The following is a 24450-nucleotide window of genomic DNA, read 5'->3' as shown; positions in this document are numbered from 1 at the left end:
TTAAAACATTGAGGTTTCTTAAGCTCAGGATTCCTCATCTGTCAAGTACATTACTGAATGTGCAGCAGCCACCTAAGCCACATCAGATTACTCCAGTGATACTTGAAGGGCAACGAGAAAAAACACATTTTTAAGCTTACAACAAGCAGAAGAAAACCTGATATTTCACAGTTCTTGACAATTATGATATTGAATGTTCATGAATTCCTACAAGCTTCAGTTCATTTATTTGTTCAAAGCAAATGATAATCATAATTAACACATCTATTTTGTAATGCCATTAAGAAGACTAAATTAGATAATGGTTTGGAAAGTTATTTGTAAACTGTAGAGCACTGTACCTATAAGATAACAATTATAGTTGCCATCTCATTTTAACTATTAGATTCATGTGCTTTTCCTGTTTAAACCTTCAATGGTTTCCCGTTACCCTTAGAATAAGGCTCAAACTCAAACCATGGCTTGTAAGATCCTTCATGATCTGGCCCCTGCTTCTCTCTCCAGACTCACATGTCCTGTTCACACTAGTGTATTATATGCACCTACTGTATTGAATTCTTTCTGTTTCCTTAAAAGTGCCACATTTTTTTAAATCTCTGGGATTTGTTATATGCTGTTCTATCTGCCCAGGACTCATTCCCACCCTCCCAGCCCTTGTTCACTTATCTACCTCCTGCTATTTCTTTAGGATTCAACCTAGAAGGAGAAAACAGAACTGAAGAGTCTACCCTTAAATAAATCACACACATTCACTCACAAATACACACAAACATTCACACACACACACAAACACACACACAAACACTCCTTAAGAAATGAGTTGCTCTAGATACATGCTATTTGTTTCTTTCTCTGTGTTAGCAGGACTTCAATCATTACCAAGAAAAAAGTTTTTTGTTTTTGTTTTTTTTCACAGCAGTAGCAGTGCTGCATCATGCCTATTTAGTAATTTTTCTGATAATGATTACATCCAAGCAAAACTTATATCAAGGGATATTTAGCTTGAGATCACGAGTTATACCTTCATTCAAGAGTGCTAGTTGGTTTCGGAGAATCAAAGTACAAAAATTGTCTGAGAAAACTAATATTTTGAAAAGTAAATCAATAAGCTCATGAGAGTAAGAGTTTTCCACAACAGGATTTGCTCTTTGCTGACACTTTCCTAATATCATAATGTTGTCCTAAAGTACAGAACCTATGACTTCAGCACTTTCAGGAAACCTTAAAAAATAAGATTATGCCTCCAGAAATCTTGCTTACGACAATTCTTATGAAACTTCTGTCCCAACAGATAGACTTTGTTTTCTTTCCTGTGAGCATTGTACTCAGCCTCTAGCTGTTGAAAAAAGACAGAGTAACATTGTTCAAAATCAGACTTCAGTTCCTGCCAACTTCTGGCTACCTAAGTTCTCATCAGGAGACACCCTATAAGTAGGTTCCATTACATAAGATGACCAACATTTCTTCAACTTGAATCATGGGCTGTGGTTACAAATTAAACAAATTTTAATGAGCCTGAGAATTTGGCATATAGTGTTGAGAAAGATTTGGCTGGTAGACACTAGCATTTCTTACTAAGCAGAAGAAAAATATGACCTCCTTTTCCTGATGAGCATATTCTCAAATCTTAGAACTACATTTTACTACAGATCTAGAGAGAGCAAAGAATTTATATAAATTCCAGGAATGACCACATCTTCTTTCAATTCTGTTAAGGCTCAAAATAAAAACAATGTCAAGAAAGAGGAAGAATAAAATTGCTGGTCATTCAAGGTACTGATTGTTTGCACTAATAATGGGGAGCACTAATGCAGAAAATAAAAAAAAAAAAAAACAGGTAATATAATAAATGTTCTTGTTATTCCATATCTATGGTAAGCTAAAAGTAAAAACTTAGGTTAATATAAAATAACCTCTGTAACTGTTGTGGAAAGTCAGGGACTCTGAATGGAGGGACCAGCTGAAGCCATGGCAGAAGAACATAAATTGTGAAGATTTCATGGACATTTATCAGTTCCCCAAATTAATACTTTTATAATTTCTTATGCCTGTCTTTACTGCAATCTCTGAACATAAATGGGGAAGATTTCATGGACATTTATCACTTCCCCAGTCAATACTCTTATAATTTCCTATGCCTGTCTTTAATCTCTTGATTCCCTCATCTTTGTAAGCTGAGGATGTATGTCGCCTCAGGACCCTGTGATGATTGCATTATCTGTACAAATTGTAAAACATGTGTGTTTGAACAATATGAAATCTGGGCATCCTAAAAAAGAACAGGATAACAGCGATTTTCAGGGAACAAGGGAGATAACCATAAGGTCTGACTGCCTGCGAGGCCGGGCAGAACAGAGTCATATTTCACTTCTTGCAGAAAGTGAATAGGAGAAATATCGCTGAATTCTTTTCCCAGCAAGAAATAACCCTGGGAAAAGAATGCATTCCCAGTGGGAGGTCTCTAAAATGGCCACTCTGGGAGTGTCTGTCTTATGTGGTTGAAGATAAGGGATGAAATATGCCCTGGTCTCTTGCAGTGTCCTCAGGCTTGCTAGGATTAGGAAATTCCAGCCTGGTGAATTCTAGTCAGACTGGTTGCCTGCTCTTGAACCCTGTTTCCTGTTAAGATGTTTATCAATGACAATGTGTGCCCAGTGGGACATGGAACCTCATCAGTAATTCTAATTTTGCCCTGGCCTTGTGATCTTTTCTGCCATTTGCCTTGTGATCTCTCATTGCCTTTTGAAGCATGTGATCTCTGTGACCCACTCCGTATTTGTACACTCCCTTGCCTTCTAAAATCCCTAATAAAACTTGCTGGTTTTGCAGCTCAAGGTCACCATCACGATCCTACCACTGTGTGATGGCACCCCCAGAGGCCCAGCTGTAAAATTTCTCTCTTAGTACTCTTTATTTCTCAGACTGGCTGACAGCGCAAATAGAAGAGAACCTACATTGAAATATTGGGGGCTGGTTCCCCCATATTCAACATTCTTCATCATGATGTAGGGTTTTGTTTTCCTTACCAAATGGTCACTGAGTAGATAAACTAAATAAATTATGAGGCAGAAAACTGTAGCAAATTAATGATGGGCAAAAATAAACTCCTGGAAAATCAGAATGTAATGGAGCTCATCTGTTCATCAGCAAATGTAACAAATGCATCCCTGACTGTAGTGGGGGGTGACCTTGTTTTCACTTCAAACTTTTTGAGCCTCAGTCCAAATGCCATGAACTCAGTTTGATATGCCATCCTTAAACTTACAATGTTCTAGTTGAAATATTTAGAATCCTTCCTGTGTCTCAAAGTGAAAGGAAGTTCAGACCAATATGTTTCTGATTAATTTACACTGACTCATCAAAACATACCTTTTCCTCTTGTGGCACTTTATACACAGACTTCTTGGATTACTGTGATGAACCACGTTAGCATTGTTCTCCTTTTATAAACAGGAAATCCCATTTTACATGAACAAACAAACCATAGATGATCTCATTGAGAGATGGTATCAGCTTTAAATGATATGAGTCATTAAAGGTGTGATTTTAGATGTGTATTACAAGTCTCCCCACCTCAATCTATTGTATACCCAGCACCATCTAGTCGCACCACAATAGTGCTTACTTTTCTTACTGAGTCAAAAAGTCCTATCATAAATGAATATATTGTTTTACTAGTTAAACCACAAATGTCCATAGTTATATTCCAAAGGCCACTATTTAAATGGATGACAGAGAGTACTATATCAAATTAGTATGTGTTTTCTCTTGAAAGATAAAGAAAGTGGTGCCCTTAGGCACTGGGCAACAGAAGGCAATTTTAATTTTTGGCAAGAAGTGTGAATTAGTAAAAGAGGAACAAGTAAAATAACAACTATGAAAAGCAGGTTAAGGAGCAAGATGGCTGAATAGGAACAGCTCCAGTCTCCAACTCCCAGCGCGAGCGACACAGAAGACCAGTGATTTCTGCATTTTCAACTGAGGTACTGGGGTCATCTCACTAGGGAGTGCCGGACAATCGGTGCTGGTCAGCTGCTGCAGTCTGACCAGCGAGAGCTGAAGCAGGGCGAGGCATCGCCTCACCTGGGAAGTGCAAGGGGGAAGGGAATCCCTTTTCCTAGCCAGGGGAACTGAGACACACAACACCTGGAAAATCGGGTAACTCCCACCCCAATACTGCGCTTTAAGCAAACGGGCACACCAGAAGAATATATCCCTCACCTGGCCGGGAGGATCCCACGCCCACGGGAGCCTCCCTCATTGCTAACAAAGCAGTCAGCGGGGATCTAACCGCAAGGCAGCAGCGAGGCTGGGGGAGGGGCGCCCGCCATTGCTGAGGCTTAAGTAGGTAAACAAAGCCGCTGGGAAGCTCGAACTGGGTGGAGCTCACAGCAGCTCAAGGAAACCTGCCTGTCTCTATGGACTCCACCTCTGGGGGCAGGGCACAGCTAAGAAAAGCAGGTTAAGATACTGTGAAGATCAAGGCTTCATACAAGAAGGTAGATGGCTATGGTGCCAATCAATTTTCTAGTTTCCCCTTTTTTATATATAGCTGGCTCTGTGAATTTCAAAGGAAATTTGCTTGTGTACAACTGTTACAGACTCAAACCTTATTCTGATTATACATATATTTAATTCTGAAGTTATCGTGGTTTTTCTAATCTCCATTTTTATAAAGTTGAATGTGTGCATGGTGTTCATTTAATATAAAATACAGAGCCAAAGGAAAACTAATTTTATTACCTCTCAAGGAAATCTTAGCAAGTCTGTCATTATCTACATGATATTATACTATCTAATGGATTCCCTGCTATATTAGTTCTACTCAGGTCAGAAGTAACTTGACACTGTCTTTTTTAAATTGCTTTTTATCCTTTATTCTGATTGCAAAAGTAAAATAGAATTTAGTAAAATACTCAAACAACACAAATGCAAATGAATAGAAATGGAAAGTTCCTTGAAATTCCACCCTATCTCAACCTCAAAATATAAATATTTCCTTCAATTTGATAGAGTTCAACTTGACCACTCGTGACCATTTACAAAGTAGCAGACTTCTAGAAGTGCACTATGTCATATATATAATTTCCCTAAAAGCATTCAAGCAGGAGTTGTGCACTAATGATGTATATTAAATGAAGAAGTGAATATTCAGCATTTTTATCACTTGAGTACACAATAAACATGTCTATTATACAGAGCAAGTAAGCATATAAATAATAAACAGAATTGTTTTTATGTGTACACACACACATTTATACACACACATGCACCTGTTTGATATAAATAAGCATTTAAATGAATTCAGTTCCTCAGATGATCATTCTCCCAAACTGCTTCTCTCAGGAGTATCATGCCTTTATACTACATAAATATTCCAACAAGATGAAAGTATGACAAGTCTCAATGTTATTTATATGGAGTACTTAAATAGATTGAGTCAAAATTCAACAACAATTTAAAATCAAACAATTAATTTAAACCATGCTTTATTCAAGCAAATTAAATTACTTTCTGGGATCTAGCTTTTTCTTTGACAGGAATAGTATAAGTGTGTGTCTGTGTGTTTATATGTGTGTGTGTGTGCATACAAGGCCAACTGGTATGACTCAGACTAAAATATTGTATGCTCTTCCCTCTGAAAATAGTTATGCTTGAAGAAATATCACTATTCATGTGAACTAAAAATACATAACCACTGGCACTATTTAATAACTGGTAAAAATCTCTCCCCCAGTCCCTACTGCAATATCCATTTGAATACATTCATTTATAAATGTTCTTTGCGTACACTCATTTCCAGCCTCAGGCCTTAGAAATTCTGATCTCTCTTGTCAGTCTCCATATTTGTTAGATAAATGTTTCTAATTTAATTGTCAACTGCTCACTCTTGGTTATTTAAGTACTGGGTACACAGAAATGAATAAGGGACATTCCCTGCCCTAGAGAAACATTCAGACTATTGGGAAAATAGACAAGTAAATAGACCATATAACCTAATAAGTACTTGAACAGAAGAATAGTGCCACATGATCACAATGGTGATGCATTAACTCAGACTTGGAATGTAAGGATTCAGTGAAGACTTACCAAAGGAATTGATGATTGAACTAATTATTGAATACCAATAAAGAATTACAGACAGATGATTTTGTGCAAAGGTACAGAAATAAAGAAAATACGACACTCTATAATTGTACATTGCTATGGTTATAAGAAGATCATGGCAGAGGCCAGATCATGTGGAGTCTTGTATCATGCTAAAGTGATTTTATTTTATCCTGAAGACTTCTACCCCAAATTATTACTACAGCATATAATGCCTTTACACTGCATATAGTCATTTCAGCTCCATCCTATGCTTACCTAAAATAGATATTTGGATGAAGCAAATTTTTAATGAAGGAACATAGCATATCAGAAAGATCTACAAATGTAACTTAGTCACTTGGTAACATGGAAAATATAACTTGATATAGTTACTTGTGAATCAGAGAAATCTTCCTTTGTAAAATTCTACAGGCTTTTACTATAAAACAAGGAAATAGTGAGGAATCAAGCATCAAAATTTCATTTTGGATTACACAAAAACCTGGAAAGTCCTGAAGAAGAACCCAAAGGGAGAATTTGTGATAGCAGGAGACATGAATCTGGGGAAGCATATGTTTTACTGGGAAAATAAAGGAGGAGAAAATAAAAGAGGGAAGGAGGAGAGTGTTCTGAGCACACAATGTAGCATCAAGAAGAAGAGCTGATTCAAAGTCTCTAATCTGAAACTACACCTGAGACACTACTCAGACTGTACCTGAAGCAACAATGGGGCAAGAATCCAAAGCCATACTAGCCATGAAAATAACCTTTGGATTAGAATGTTTGAAATGGTCATAAAGAAGAACAAATTGGAATTCCAATCAAGAGAGTAAGATTTATATCTTTAATGAAGTCAAGCTACTAGACATAAAGTATATTTCAAATAAATAATAATAACAGAATTTCTTAGTATGTACCATGAACTAGGAGTTAAATATAGCATTTCTAAGTTTTATTACTTTTCTTTCCAAGTGGATAGCACTATTTACATTTTACAAAGAAAAAATTAAGGCTAAGAGATATTAGGCAATCTTCTATACAACAAGTAAATTATGGAGTCAAATGTTGAACATAAATCTGATTCTATGGCTATTATTTTTCTACTGTTCACCAAGCTACAAACTATCCCTGTTTGTATATAAGAGTGGTGATATTTGAAGAATCCTGGGAAGAGCACGGGAAAACTGGAGACATATCAATGTTACTCTTTTTTTTTTTTTTTTAAGGGGCAGGAGTTCATTTTATCATTGAAAAGATGATTTTATGATCACTTTTATGGGATTCCACATGGATTCATGGAGAACAAGTTATACCAAAGTAATCTCATTTCTTGTTTTGGTAGGTTTTAAGTGACTGGTAGATCAGGGAAAATGTACATGTACTATATCTGGCCTTTAACAGTGCATCAGACAAAGCCTGTCTCAATACCCTTAATGCAAAAAGAGAGCAAAATATGAACAGAGTTTTGGTAGACTTAGACTGATTTGTGTTCGAGATACCTCACAAGAATGTGGTAATAGGTGAAGTAGTGTCAACTTAAAGCTTCAGTGGCATTTTATGGTAATTCTTGTAAAAAATTATTATTAGTTGAAAAAATGCTGCAGTTTGGCTGACGATTTTGTCAATGATGTGGAACTGGAATCAGAGTGAACACTTTGGATGGCAGAAGCAGAGACCAAAAAAATGAACAAGAATAATACCCAGGATTGCTATAGAATCTTGCCCCTGGGTCTAAATAATAGTGTTCAGGTAAAGACTGAAAAAATCATGAATCTGCAAGCACATATATCAACAAACTAAGATTTGAGTAGACTGATTACATAATTAATATGGGTCAGCTGTCTGATATAGTTGTTTAAAAATTAATGTGATCCTGGGATACTGTTGTAGTTTTAATGTGTCATCACTAAAATTCATGCATTGTGAATGTGATAGTATTAAGAGGTGGGGTCTTTAAGAGGTGACTAGGTAATGAGAGGTCCTCCCTCATGAATAGGATTAAACACCTTATAAAAGAGGCTTGAAATAGTCTTCATCTTTCTTTTTCTTACACCATGTGAGGGTGCAGCAGGAAGGTCTTAACCAGAAGCCAGCATCTTGATCTTGGATTTCTCAGGCCCCAGAAAATACATTTCTGTTCTTTATAAATTACCTAGTCTGTAGTATTATGTTACATAGCACAAAATAAATAAGACAGATGTAATTCAAGAACTATGATTAGTAAAACAAATGAGATGATAGACCTGTTATACTCTAGAACGGCCAGATGAACTACTGTATTCTTTGGGACTAGGTCATTTCTGAACTCTATATTGGCAAATAACATATTCAGAGGAGAATGAACACAATGGTGAGGTGGAAAGAAACATACTATCCAAAGAAGAGCTTAAAGAACTAGCGGTATTGAGCCTAGAGAAAAACAGGATTGTGAGTGGCTTCAAATATCTGATGGACTGTTACATAAAAGAGAAAATCAGATTTGTTCCAATTTCCTTCTATGATCAATGTATGGAAGTTATTGGAATGCAGATTTTGGCTCTACATAAGAAAACTATTTTCCAATGAATACAGATGTATACAATTGAAATTAAGTAATTCTACAGATAATGAGTTTCTTGTCACTAGAAATGTTCAAGTGGAAACTGATAAACAACTTAGAATTTTAGAGTTCTAGAATCTTGAGAGTTAGAAGGGATCTTAAAGATAAACTTCTTGCCCAACATTTTCATTTTACATTTACACAGACTAACCTAGAAAGGAGAAGTGACTTCTCCATGGTGTCACAGGCAGTACTTAAATCCATGCTGATTCTGTCAAGTACTCTTTACTCCATAAATGGCAAATCATGCAAATGCAACAACTTAGCCTTCAACTTAGAAAGAATATTTTGATATCCTTTATATCAACAGCTCCCCCAAAATTTCACTGAGATAGAGGACTCCTGAAGTTTTGTCAGATTTATTTTTTTTTTTTCCTTTTTTTTGGGAGGGGGATGGAGTCTCACTCTGTCGCCAGGCTGGAGTGCAGTGGTGCGATCTTCGCTCACTGCAACCTCTGCCTCCCAGGTTCAAGTGATTCTCTTGTCTCAGCCTCCCGAGTAGCTGGGACTACAGGCACGTGCTACCATGCCCAGTTAATTATTGTATTTAGTAGAGACAGGTTTCACCATGTTGGCCAGGATGATCTCAATCTCTTAACCTCATGATCCACCCACCTCAGCCTCCCAAAATTGCTGGGATTACAGGTATGAGCCACCGTGCACAGCTTTTTTTTTTTTTTTTTTTTTTTTCTGAGATGGAGTCTCACTCTGTTGCCCAGGCTGGAGTCCAGTGGTGCAATCTCGACTCACTGCAGCCTCCACCTCCCTGGTTCAAGAAATTCTCCTGCCTCAGCCTCCCAAGTAGCTGGGATTACAGGTGCATGCCACCATGTCTGGCTAATTTTTTTGTATTTTTAGTAGAGACAGGGTTTCACTGTGTTGGCCAGACTGGTCTCAAACTCCTGACCTCAGGCAATCTGCCTGCCTCAGCCTCCCAAAGTGCTGGGATTACAGGCGTGAGCCACTGCACTTGGCCTGTCAGTTTTATTTTCTATTGTCTGATATGCAAAGATCTTACCAGTAAGTCTAGCTACTACTTCTTGCTCAGTAGGCCAAATCAGTACAAAGTAATAAGTGAAAAGAGCAGGGTAATATCTTGTAAAAATGAAAGATAATCAAAATCCCAGGAAACTAAATTATGACATAAGGCTAGAAGTAGGACAGTTATGGTATGTTAATGGCCTTTCCAGTTGAAAGCAAACTGGATTTGACGGGCCTTTTTAACACGTAAGGAAAAAAAGTATTTGTCATTTCAGTACCTGCATACCAGGAACCAGGGGATGTGTTAATTTATTCAAGCAACAAAGTCATATTTAGTATAGCAGCTGCAGTCAGAAGCACCACCTGGTTAAACTTAAGATAATCCACTGTCATTCTCCAAGATCCATTCTTCTTATGCACAGGCCAAACAGGTGGGTTGAATTGGGAAGTAAGTGTGTCTTTCAAGTCCTTAGTGGTGGCACTAATCTTTGCAATCCCTCTACGAAAACATTGCTTATGTTTTGCTATTTTCCTTGGTAAAGACAGTTCTAGGGGCTTCCCCTTTGCCTTTCCCGGCATCATAGCTCTCACTCCACAGGCCAGGGAATTAATGCAGAGATATGACTAGCTGCTGAGCATATCTATATCTGTTCCAATTATGCATTCCAAAACTGGGTAACTGACCACAGGACAGGTTTGCAGTCTATTTTTTCCGCTTGAGATAAAGCTGGCCTAAAACTCGATTGAACACCTAACCTCCATGCCCCTACTCTGACTGCTAGACCAAACTGGCATTCTTGGTCTCCTGGAGGCAATGTCAGTTCAGAGACATTGTCCAGTAGTCTTCAAGAGATCTAATTATTTCCTTTCCCCAATGTACCCCAATGTAGAATTACCCTAACAAAAGGCCATAGGTCCCTTTGGGGGATGCTAGAAGAAAGATTAAGATGGGTGGGTCAATGGGGCATAAACACCTAGAAGGCAAAAAATTGACTACAATATGGATGTCTGAAAAAAAATCATGGAAATACATTCATGTTTTCCTTTCAACCAATTACTTTGGCAACTCATCTACTTTATATAAAATTGGGTTGAGCTTTCTAATCGTAGCCAAGATGGAGTAAGTCAGCTACCCCTTATCCTTCCCACTGATTACAAGTACAATTCTTGATCAAAATATACAAGTTTCTACCTGAAGGCTCTGAAAATTAAATAGGAGACAAGTTGGGATGACAGTAACAGCTTAAATAATAGTAAGCTTCATATATTGTTTTCTTCTTTGTATCCTGAATTTGATCTAAGATGAGATATAAACACAGAACTGTGTAGTAAACACTACATACACAAATATTCAGGATAAGTTGCCTATTTACAGCCAGAGAACATTTAAGAGAGTCCCTTGAAAGCTGAAGAATATAGCATAATCCTCATTCTTTCTTTTAGTTTTTTAAAATTTAATATAGAGCAGTTTTAGATTACAGAATTACTGTATAGTATAGAGAATTCCCAAATATCTAATAACAGTCCCATTATTAACCTCTGAGATTATAAGGTACATTTTCCACAATAATGAACCAATATTTATACATTAAAGTTGATATTTTATTAAGAGTTCATGTTCCCTTAGGTACTTGTTAACTGTTTCTTAGACTTTCCTCATTGCTGATGATAATAACAGATTTGAAAAATTACTGGTCAGATATTTTGTAGAATGTCTCTCCATTGGGATTTGTCTGATTCTTTTCTCATGATTAGACTGACGTAATAGGTTTTTGAGAGAAAGATTATAAACTGCCATTCTCATATCATCATATCAAGGGAACATAGTATCAATATGACTTCACACTCTTGATGTTAACCTTGATCACATGGTTTGAGGTAGTGTTTATCAGATTTCTTCACTGGAAATTTATTTTTCCCCTCTTTTTTCATAATGTAATATTTGAAGGAAAGTCAGACACTAGGTGCAAACCAAACTTACCGAATTGGGGAGACTTTTTCTACCTCCTTAAGGGCAGAACATCTTCATAAATTATTTATGATCCTTCTGCCTGTGTAATTTGTCTCTTCTCCATACATTTATTTGTTCAATCATTTATTTATATCTGTTTGTACTTATGAATATCTTGTACTTTGGATTATAATAAAATACTACTTTATTTATTTTGTTTTACAAATCGTTCTATCTTTGGCAATTTTAAGCTCGATTACTTGATGATATGGTTGGACTCCGTGTCTCATCTTGAATTGTAATCCCCGTAATCCCCATGTGTCATGGGAGGGACCCAGTGGGAGGTGACTGGATCATGGGGGCGCTTCCTCCATGCCATTCTCATGTGAGTGAGTGAGTTATCACGAGATCTGATGACTTTATAAGCATCTGGCATTTCCCCTGCTTGTACTTCTTTCTCCTGCCACCATGTGAAGAAAGTCCTTTCTTCCCCTTCTGCTATGATTGTAAGTTTCCTGAGGTCTCCCCAAACAGGCAGAACTGTGAGTCAATTAAACCTCCTTTGTTTACAAATTATTCAGCCTCGGGAAGTTCTTTATAGCACTGCAAAAATGGACTAATACACTAAATTAGTACCGCAGAGAGTGTGGCACTACTATAATGATACTTGAAAATGTGGAAGCAAGTTTGGAACTGCAGAATGAGCAAAGGTTGGAACAGTCTGAAAATCTCAAAAGATGACAGGAAGATGTGGGAAACTTTGGAATTTCCTAGAAACTTGTTGAATGTCTTTGACCAAAATGCTGATAGTGATATGGACAATAAAATCTAGGCTAAGGTGGTCTCTGATGGAGATGAGAAACTTGTTGGGAACTGAGACAAAGGTCACTCTTGCTATGCTTTAGCAAAGGGACTGGTGGCATTTTGCCCCACCCTAGAGATATGTAGAACTTTGAACTTGAGAGAAATGATTTAGGGTATCTGGCAGGGGAAATCTGTAAGCAGTAAAATATTCAAGAGGTGAAAGGGTGTAAAAGTTTGGAAAATTTGCAGCCTGATAATGCAATAGAAAAGAAAAACCCATTTTTGGGGGAGAAATTCAAGCCAGATGCAGAAATTTGCAGTAGTTACAATGAACCAAATATTATTCACCAAGAAAATGGGGAAAATGTCTCCAAGGCACATCAGAGACCTTCATGGCAGCCCCACCCATAACAGGCCTGAAGGCCTAGAGAGAAAAATGGCTTCGTGGGCCAGGACCAGAGCCTCCCTGATATATCCAGCCTCAAGACTAGGTGCCCTGCATTCAAACTGCTTCAGCTCCAGCCATGGCTAAAAAGGGCCAAGGTACAGCTTAGACCATTGCTTCAGAGGGTAAAAGCCCCAACTCTTGGCAGCTTTCACATGGTTTGGGGCCCGCAGGTGCACAGAAGTCAAGAATTGAGGTTGGGAGCATCCACACAGATTTCATATGATGTATGGAAATGCCTGGATGTCTAGGCAGAGGTCTGTCACAAGGGCAGAGCCCTCATGAAGAAACTATGCTAGGAAAGTGTGGAAGAAAAATGGGTTGAAGCCCCAACACAGAGTCCCCACTGGGGCAGTGCCTAGTGGAGCTGTGAGAAGAGGGCCACCATCCATCAGACCCCAAAATGGTAGATGCACCAACAACTTGCACCATGCGCCTGGAAAGTCCACAGACATTCAATGCCAGCCTGTGAATGCAGCCAAGAGTGGGGCTCTAGCCTGCAAAGTCACAGAGGTGGAGCTGCCCAATACCATGGAAGCCCACCTCTTCCATTAGCGTGACTTGGATGTGAGTCACGGAGTTAAAGGAGATTATTTCAGAGCTTTAAGATTTAATGACTGCCTCTCTGGATTTTGGACTTGAATGGGGCCTGTAGTCTCTTGGTTTCGCCAATTTCTCCCATTTGGAATGGGATCATTTATACAATGCCTGTACCCCCATTGTATATTGGAAATAACTAACTTGCTTTTGATCGTACAGGCTCATAGGCAGAAGGGACTTGTCTTGTCTCAGATGAGAGTATGGACTTGGACATTTGGGTGAATGCTGGAATGAGTTAAGACTTTGGGGGACTGTTGGGAATACATCATTGTGTTTTGAAATGTGAAGACATAAGATTTTGGAGGGGCCAGGAGCAGAATGATATGGTTTGGCTCTGTGTTCCCACCCAAATCTCATCTTAAATTGTAATCCTCATAATCCCCACATGTCAGGGGAGACAAACAGTGGGAGGTGATTGGATCATGGGGGTGGTTTCCCCCATGCTGTTGTCATGATAGTGAGTGAGTTATCATGAGATCTGATGGTTTTATAAGCATCTGGCATTTCCCCTGCTTGTACTTCTCTCTCCTCCCACCACGTGATTAAGGTCGTTGCTACACCCTTTGTCATGATTGTAAGTTTCCTGAGGCCTCCCCAGCCAGGCAAAACAGTGAGCCAATTAAACCTCTTTCGTCTATAAATTACCCAGTCATGAGTAATATATTTATAGTAGTGTGAGAAGAGACTAATACAGTATGTTCCTGGTATCATTTAATGTATATAATCCTTGTTTTGTTTTATTTTGTTTTGTTTTGGAGTGTGGGGTGTGGGTAGTACTTTCTCACTTTCAGGCACTATAAGATGCTTAAAATTCATCTTATGTATGTCGTGCCACACCTGTAGAATCGGCCATTTCTCCAAGGGTCTCTAGTTCCTTTTGTTGGAGAATGGTATTACACACCAAGATCTGGGTGATAGGTGTACTCATTGGTACAGGATTGTTGTTGCTTCTAGGCCTTATAAACTGACAGAACAAAAATCTTATGGGTATACAGTAATCCATATATATATATACATCTATAAATATTTCTGTATATATCCATTTGAACCTGAATTAAGCTAAACCCAAATTCACACTAATATCTCCAACTCTAATTCATGAACACACTGATTATTCCATTCTATTCTCTTGCTTTTTTGTGGTTTCTCAATCCAACAGTAAGAAATCTGGCTTCCACCACCTACTACCCATTTACTTAATTCTTCCTGTCCAGTTTACATGTATAGTAATTTCAGAATTGTCAACCAATGTCCCAACAGAAAACAACATTATCAATTAGAGTGTAATGTTTATATATGCTTACCAGTTGATTTAGTCTTATAGACTCCACCAATTTTCAAACTTACCTATGGCAGCACATTATTCCTTCACTCCTTTTAGGTATTTTATATATTCATATTCTTTTACAATATAAATAACTTACATTTAGATTCTTTTAACACATCCTGCATTCAATCATGGGTTCCCCTAATCTCCTAAATAATTTATAAAATATGCATGCACTGAGAGTCACTTTTTTCTATAAAGTTTTATGGGGTCTGAGAAATTCATAATTTAAATAGTCACCATACCAGATACAAGAATATATAATATAAAAAAGTTAACCACCGAAAAATAATTTCAGGTGCTTCACTTATTCAACCTCTCCCTTCCCATAATCCGGTGCAACTACTAGTGGTTTTTTTTTTTTTTTTTTTTTTTTTTTCCTGTGGGTACACAGTAGGTGTATATGCTGATGAAGTACACAAAATATTTTGATATAGGCATACAATGCACATCAATCACATTAGGGCAAATGAGGTTTTCATCACCTCAAGCATTTATTATTTATCTGTTACAAACAATGTAATTATATGCTTTGAATTACTTTTAAATGTGCACTAAATTACTGTTGACTATAGTCACCCTTTTGTGCTACGAAATACTAAATCTTGTTCATTCTCCATAAGTGTATTTTTGAACCCATTGGCCATCCCGAATTCTCCTGAAATACTATCCTTCTGAGCCTCTACTCTCTATCTCCATGAGTTCAATTATTTTGATTTTTAGCTCTGAGAAAAAGGTGAGAACATGTGAAGTATGTGTTTCTATACCTGGCTTATTTCACTTAACATAATGACCCCAGTTCCATCCATGTTGTTGCAAATGACAGAATCTCAGATTTTTATAGCTGAAAAGTACTCTACTGTGTTTAGGTACCATATTTTCTTTACCCACATATCTGCTGGTGGGCACTAAGGTGGCTTCCAAATCTTAGCTAAGGTGAATAGTACTACAACGAACATGGAAGTGCAGATATCTATTCAATATGCTGATGTCCTTTCCTTTGGGTGTATACCTAGAAATAGGATTGCCGCATCACACGGTAGTCCTATTTTTACTATTTTTAAAGAACCTCCAAACTGTTCTCCATTGTGGTTTTACTAAATGACATTGCCACCAACAGTGTACAAGAATGTCCTTTTCTCCACATTCTTGCAAGCATTCATTATTGCCTGTCTTTTGGATAAAAGTTATTTTATTTTATTATTATACATTAAGTTCTAGGGTACATGTGCATAACATGCAGGTTTGTTACATATGTATACTTGTGCCATGTTGGTGTGCTGCACCCATCAACTCGTCAGCACCCATCAACTCGTAATTTACATCAGGTATAACTCCCAATGCCATCCGTCCCCCATACCACCTTCCCATAATAGGCCCCGGTGTGTGATGTTCCCCTTCCCAAGTCCAAGTGATCTCATTGTTCAGTTCCCACCTATGAGTGAGAACAAGTGGTGTTTGGTTTTCTGTTCCTACAATAGTTTGCTGAGAATGATGGTTTCCAGCTGCATCCATGTCCCTACAAAGGACACAAACTCATCCTTTTGTATGGCTGCATAGTATTCCATGGTGTATATGTGCCACATTTTCTTAATCCAGACTGTCACTGATGGCCATTTGGTTTGATTCCAAGTCTTTGCTATTGTGAATAGTGCCACAATGAACATACGTTTGCACGTGTCTTTACAGCAGCATGATTTATAATCCTTTGGGTATATACCCAGTAATGGGATGGCTGGGTCATATGAAAATTCTAGTTCTAGATCCTTGAGGAATTGCCATACTGTTTTCCATAATGGTTGAACCAGTTTACAATCCCACCAACAGTATAAAAGTGTTCCTATTTCTCCACATCCTCTCCAGCACCTGTTGTTTCCTGACTTTTTAATGACTGCCATTCTAACTGGTGTGAGATGGTATCTCATTGTGGTTTTGATCTGCATTTCTCCGATGGCCAGTGATGACAAGCATTTTTTCATGTGTCTGTTGCCTGTATGCATATCTTCTTTTGAGAAATGTCTGTTCATATCCTTTGCCCACTTTTTGATGGGGTTGTTTGTTTTTTCTTGTAAATTTCTTTGAGTTCTTTGTAGGTTCTGGATATTAGCCCTTTGTCAGATGAGTAGATTGCAAAAATGTTCTCCCATTCTGTAGGTTGCCTGTTCACACTGATGGTAGTTTCTGTTGCTGTGCAGAAGCTCTTTAGTTTAATAAGATCCAATTTGTCAATTTTGGCTTTTGTTGCCATTGTTTTTGGTGTTTTAGACATGAAGTCCTTGCCCATGCCTATGTCCTGAATGGGAGTACCTTGGTTTTCTTCTAGGGTTTTTATGGTACTAGGTCTAACATTTAAGTCTCTAATCCATCTTGAATTAATTTTCATATAAGGAGTAAGGAAAGGATCCAGTTTCAGCTTTCTCCTTATGGCTAGCCAATTTTCCCAGCACCATTTATTAAATAGGGAATCCTTTCCCCATTTCTTGTTTTTCTCAGGTTTGTCAAAGATCAGATGGCTGTAGATGTGTGGTATTACTTCTGAGGACCCCGTTCTGTTCCATTGGTCTATATCTCTGTTTTGGTACCAGTACCATGCTGTTTTGATTACTGTAGCCTTGTAGTATAGTTTGAAGTCAGGTAGCGTGATGCCTCCAGCTTTGTTCTTTGGACTTATGATTGTCTTGGCAATGCGGGCTCTTTTTTGGTTCCATATAAACCTTAAAGCAGTTTTTTTCCAATTCTGTGAAGAAACTCATTGGTAGCTTGATGGGGATGGCATTGAATCTATACATGACCTTGGACAGTTTGGCCATTTTCACGATATTGATTCTTCCTATCCATAAGCATGGTATGTTCTTCCATTTGTTTGTGTCTTCCTTTATTTCACTGAGCAGTGGTTTGTAGTTCTCCTTGAAGAGGTCCTTTACATCCCTTGTAAGTTGGATTCCTAGGTATTTTATTCTCTTTGCAGCAATTGTGAATAGAAGTTCATTCCTGATTTGGCTCTCTGTCTGTTACAGGTGTATAAGAATGCTTGTGACTTTTGCACATTAATTTTGTATCCTGAGACTTTGCTGAAGTTGCTTATCAGCTTAAGGAGATTTTGGGCTGAGATGATGGGGTTTTCTAAATATACAATCATGTCACCTGCAAACAGGGACAATTTGACTTCCTCTTTTCGTAACTGAATACCCTTGATTTCTTTATCTTGCCTGATTGCCCTAGCCAGAACTTCCAACACTACGTTCAATAGGAGTGGTGAGAGAGGGCATCCCTGTCTTGTGCCAGTTTTCAAAGGGAATGCTAACAGTTTTGCCCATTCAGTATGATATTGGCTGTGGGTTTGTCATAAATAGCTCTTATTATTTTGAGATACGTTACATCAATACCGAATTTATTGAGAGTTTTAGCATGAAGGGCTGTTGAATGTTGTCAAAGGCCTTTTCTGCATCTATTGAGATAATCATATGTGTGTGTGTGTGTGTGTGTGTGTGTGTGTGTGTGTGTGTTTGGTTCTGTTTATATGCTGGATTACGTTTATTGATTTGCATATGTTGAACCAGTCTTGCATCCCAGGGATGAAGCCCACTTGATCATGGTGGGTAAGCTTTTTGATGTGCTGCTGAATCCGGTTTGCCAGTATTTTATTGAGGATTTTTGCATCGATGTTCATCAGGGATATTGGTCTAAAATTCTCTTTTTTTGTTGTGTCTCTGCCAGGCTTGGTATCAGGATGATGTTGGCCTCATAAAATGAGTTAGGGAGGATTCCCTCTTTTTCTATTGATTGGAATAGTTTCAGAAGGAATGGTACCAGCTCCTCCTTGTACCTCTGGTAGAATTCAGCTGTGAATCCATCTGGTCCTGGACTTTTTTTGGTTGGTAGGCTATTAATTATTGCCTCAATTTCAGAGCCTGCTATTGGTCTATTCAGGGATTCAACTTCTTCCTGGTTTAGTCTTGGGAGAGTGTAAGTGTCCAGGAAATTATCCATTTCTTCTAGATTTTCTAGTTGATTTGCGTAGAGGTGTTTATAGTATTCTCTGATGGTAGTTTGTATTTCTGTGGGGTCAGTGGTGATATCCCCTTTATCATTTTTTATTGAATCTATTTGATTCTTCTCTCTTTTCTTCTTTATTAATCTTGCTAGCAGTCTATCAATTTTGTTGATCTTTTCAAAAAACCAACTCCTGGATTCATTGGTTTTTTGAGGGTTTTTTGTGCCTCTATCTCCTTCAGTTCTGCTCTGATCTTAGTTATTTCTTGCCTTCTGCTAGCTTTTGAATGTGTTTGCTCTTGCCTCTCTAGTTCTTTTAATTGTGATGTTAGAGTGTCCAATTTAGATCTTTCCAGCTTTCTCTTGTGGGCATTTAGTGCTATAAATTTCCCTCTAGACACTGCTTTAAATGTGTCCCAGAGATTCTGGTATGTTGTATCTTTGATCTCATTGGTTTCAAAGAACATCTTTATTTCTGCTTTCATTTCGTTATGTACCCAGTAGTCATTCAGGAGCAGGTTGTTCAGTTTCCATGTAGTTGAGCGGTTTTGAGTGTGTTTCTTAATCCTGAGTTCTAGTTTGACTGCACTGTGGTCTGAGAGACAATTTGTTATAATTTCTGTTCTTTTACATTTGCTGAGGTGTGCTTTACTTCCAATTATGTGGTCAATTTTGGAATAAGTGTGATGTGGTGCTGAGAAGAATGTATACTCTGTTGATTTGGGGTGGAGAGTTCTGTAGATGTCTATTAGGTCCGCTTGGTGCAGAGATGAGTTCAACTCCTGGATATCCTTGTTAACGTTCTGTCTCGCTGATCTGTCTAATGTTGACAATGGAGTGTTGAAGTCTCCCATTATTATTGTATGGGAGTCTAAGTCTCTTTGTAAGTCTCTAAGGACTTGATTTATGAATCTGGGTGCTCCTGTATTGGGTGCATATATATTTAGGAGAGTTAGCTCTTCCTGATGAATTGATCCCTTTACCATTATGTAACGGCCTTCTTTGTCTCTTTTGATCTTTGATGGTTTAAAGTCTGTTTTATCAGAGACTAGGATTGCAACCCCTGCTTGTTTTTGTTCTCCATTTGCTTGGTAGATCTTCCTCCATCCCTTTATTTTGAGCCTATGTATGTCTCTGCATGTGAGATGGGTCTCCTGAATACAGCAAACTGATGGGTCCTGACTCTTTATCCAGTTTGCCAGTCTGTGTCTTTTAATTGGACCATTTAGTCTATTTACATTTAAGGTTAATATTGTTATGTGTGAACTTGATCTTGTCATTATGACATTAGCTGGTGATTTTGCTCGTTAGTTGATGCAGTTTTTTCCTAGCCTCGATGGTCTTTACAATTTGGCATGTTTTTGCAATGGCTGACGTTGGTTGTTCCTTTCCATGTTTAGTTCTCCCTTCAGGGTCTCTTGTAAGGCAGGCCTGTTTGTGACAAAATCTCTAAGCATTTGCTTACCTGTAAAGGATTTTATTTCTCCTTCAGTTATGAAACTTAATTTGGCTGGATATGAAATTCTGGGTTGAAAATTCTTTTCTTTAAGAATGTTGAATATTGGCCCCCACTCTGTTCTGGCTTGTAGAGTTTCTGCTGAGAGATCTGCTGTTAGTCTGATGGGCTTCCCTTTGTGGGTAACCCGACCTTTCTCTCTGGCTGCCCTTAATTTCAAATTAAGGGCAGCCAGAGAGAATAAATGAAGTTTTTCCTTCATTTCAACTTTGGTGAATCTGACAATTATGTGTCTTGGAGTTGCTCTTCTCGAGGAGTATCTTTGTGGCGTTCTCTGTATTTCCTGAATGTGAATGCTGGCCTGCCTTACTAGGTTGGGGAAGTTCTCCTGGATGATATCCTGAAGAGTGTTTTCCAACTTGGTTCCATTTTCTGCCTCACTATCAGACACCCCAATCAGACGTAGATTTGGTCTTTTCACATAATCCCATACGTCTTGAAGGCTTTGTTCATTTTTCCTCTTTTTTCTCTAGACTCCTCTTCTTACTTCATTTCAATCATTTGAGCTTCAATTGCTGATACTCTTTCTTCCAGTTGATTGAGTTGGTTACTGAAGCTTGTGCATTTTTCACGTATTTCTGATGTCATGGTTTTTATCTCTGTCAGTTTGTTTGTAGCCTTCTCTGCATTGATTATTCTAGTTATCCCTTCTTCCATTCTTTTTTCAAGATTTTTAATTTCTTTGCCCTGGGTACGTAATTCCTCCTTTAGCTCTGAGAAGTTTGATGGACTGAAGCCTTCTTCTCTCCTCTCGTCAAAGTCATTCTCCGTCCAGCTTTGATCCGTTGCTGGCGATGAGCTGCATTCCTTTGGAGGGGGAGATGCACTCTTATTTTTTGAATTTCCAGCTTTTCTGCCCTGCTTTTTCCCCATCTTTTTGGTTTTATCTGCCTTTGGTCTTTGATGTTGGTGATGTACTGATGGGGTTTTGATGTGGGTGTACTTCTTGTTTGTTAGTTTTCCTTCTAACTGTCCAGACCCTCAGCTGTGGGTCCGTTGGAGGTTGCTTGAGGTCCACTCCAGACCCTGTTTTCCTGGGTATCAGCAGCAGAGGCAGCAGAAGATAGAACATTCCTGAACAGCAAGTGTACCTGTCTGATTCTTGCTTTGGTAGCTTCGTCTCAGGGGTGTACTCCACCGTGTGAGTTGTGGGGTGTCGGTCTGCCCCTAGTGGGGGATGTCTCCCAGTTAGGCTACTCAGGGGTCAGAGACCCACTTGAGCAGGCAGTCTGTCCATTCTCAGATCTCAACCTCCGTGTTCGGAGATCCAATGCTCTCTTCAAAGCTGTCAGACAGGGTCGCTTGCATCTGCAGAGGTTTTTGCTGCTTTTTTATTGTTGTTTTTTATTGTTGTTGTTTAGCTGTGCCCTGTCCTCAGAGGTGGAGTCTACAGAGGTGGAGTCTCCTTGAGCTGCTGTGGTCTCCACCCAGATGGAGCTTCCCAGCGGCTTTGTTTACCTGCTTAAGCCTCAGCAATGGCGGGCACCCCTCCCCCAACCTCACTGCTGCCTTTCCTTTAGATAGCAGACTGCTGTGCTAGCAATGAAGGAGGTTCCGTGGGTGTGGGACCCTCCTGGCCAGGTGTGGGATATAATCTCCTAGTGTGCCCTTTGCTAAGAGCCTTGGTAAAGCGCAGTATTGGGGTGGGAGTTACCCGATTTTCCAGGTGTTGTGTGTCTCAGTTCCCCTGGCTAGGAAAATGAATTCCCTTCCCCCTTGGGCTTCCCAGGTGAGGTGATGCCTTGCCCTGCTTCAGCTCTCACTGGTTGGGCTGCAGCAGCTCACCAGCACCAATTGTCTGGCACTCCCAGTGAGATGAAGCTGGTACCTCAGTTGAAAATGCAGAAATCACCCGTCTTCTGTGTCGCTCGCGCTGGGAGCTGGAGACTGGAGCTCTTCCTATTCGGCCATCTTCTAAAAGTTATTTTTAACTGGGGCGAGATAGTATCTCATTGTAGTTTTGGTTTGCAGTTTTCTGATGATCAGTAATGTTGAGCACCTTTTTATATACCTGTTTCCCATTTGTATGTCTTTTGGGAGAAATGTTTATTTAGATCTTTTGCTCATTTTTAAATTGGATTATAGTTTGTTTCTATTGAGTTCTTTGAGCTCCTTTTATATTCTGGTTATTAATCCCTTGTTAGATGAATAGGATGCAGATATCTTTTCCCATTCTTTAGGTTGTCTCTTAACTTTGTTGATTGCTTACTTTGCTGTGCAGAAGCTTTTTAATTTGATGTGATCCATTTTGTCCATTTTTGGTTTGATTGCCTGTGCATGTGGGTATTACTCAAGAAATATTTCTTCAGACAAATGTTCGTCAGTGTTTCTGTAACGTTTTCTTTTAGTAGTTTCATAGTGTGAGGTCTTAGATTTGAATATTTTTATTTTTCTACACGGTACAACATAGGCATCTAGTTTCATTGTTCTGCAAGTGGATATTTATTTAATATCCATTTATTAAAGAGAATGTCTTTCCCTAGCAATTGTTTTTGGCATCTTCGTTAACAATGAGTTCACTGAAGATGTATGGATTCATTTCTGGATACTCTATTCTGTTGCATTGGTCTATGTGTCTGTTTCTATGCCACTATCATGCTTTTTTTTGAAAAATAAAATCTGTAGTATAATTTGGATTCAGGTATTGTGATTCTTCCAGTTTTGTTCTTTTTGCTCAGGATAGCTTTGCTATTATGAAACTATTGTAGTACCATATAAATTTTAGGATTATTTTTCTATTTGTTGAAAGAATATCATTGATATTTTCATAGGAATTGCACTGAATCTGTAGGCTGCTTTGGGTAGTATGGACATTTTAACAAAATTGATTCTTCTAATCCATGAACATAAAATACTTTTCCATTTTTTGTGTATGTCTTCTCCGAAATTTCTTGCATCAGTGTTTCCTAGTTTTCATTATAATGATATTCTGCTACTTTGGTTAAGATTATCCCTTGGAATTTAATTTTATTTGTAGCGATAATAAATGCTATTACTTTCTTGATTTCTTTTCAGATATTCACTCTTGGCATACAGAAATGCTACTGATTTTTGTGTGATGATTTGTATCTTGCAACTTTACTGAATTTGCTTATCATTTCTAATAGTATTTTGATAGAGTAGATTTTTTCAAATATAAGATCATATCATCTGCAGACAACAATAATTTAACTTCTTTCTTTCCAATTTGGTTGCCCTTTGTTTTTGTTTTTTCTTGACTGATTGCTGTAGCTAGGATTTCTAGTACTATGCTGAATAACAGTGGTGAAACTGGTCATCCTTGTCCTGTCATAGATCTTAGAGGAAGATCCACCTTCATTATGATACTAGCTGTGGGTCTGTCATACGTGGCTTTTATTGCATTGAGGTGTGTTCATAATAGCTTTATTATGAAAAGATACTGAATTTTATCAAATGATTTTTCAGCATCAAATTAAATAATCATATGTTTTTTGTCCTTTATTCTGTTGATATAGTGTATCACATTTATTGATTTACATATGTTAGACAATGCTTGCATGCCTGGGATAAATCCCACTTGGTAACAATTAATAAACTTTTAAAATGTGTTGTGGAATTCAGTTTACTAATATTTTGTGGAGAATTTTTGCATCAATGTTCATCAGTTATATTGGCCTGTAGTATTATTTTTTTTTTTTAATGTGTCCTTGTCTGATTTCGGTATCAGGGCAATACTCGCCTCAAAGAATAAGTAAGGAAGTATTCCCTCCTCCTCTATTTTTTGGAATAGTTTAAGTAGAATCGGTAGTTCCTTATTTTCCAAACACAAATGAAGTCTCTCTCACTTGGCTGAGCTGTCTGGTGTGGGTTGGTGGGTGACACAAGCACCTCTGCAGCCACCACAATTGGAACTGTGCTAGGTCAGACCCAAAGTCAGCACAGCACTGGATCTCACCCAAGGCCCACAGTGATCACTGACTGGCTACTGCCTATGTTCACTCAAGGTCTCAAGACTCTAAAATCAGTAGGTCACTAATCCAAAAGCTTCTGTCCTTTCCACCAAAACAGCAAGTTTACCACAGCCTTCGGTGGGTCCAGAGATTCTGCCCGGGAGCCAGGGCCTGGATTCAGGAACCTTAGGAATCTACCGGGTGCTCTATTCTCCTGTGGCTTAGCTGGCACT

Source organism: Rhinopithecus roxellana, chromosome 7 (assembly GCF_007565055.1).
Source record: "Rhinopithecus roxellana isolate Shanxi Qingling chromosome 7, ASM756505v1, whole genome shotgun sequence".
Taxonomy (NCBI): domain Eukaryota; kingdom Metazoa; phylum Chordata; class Mammalia; order Primates; family Cercopithecidae; genus Rhinopithecus; species Rhinopithecus roxellana.
Note: the sequence above shows the minus strand (reverse complement) of the source record.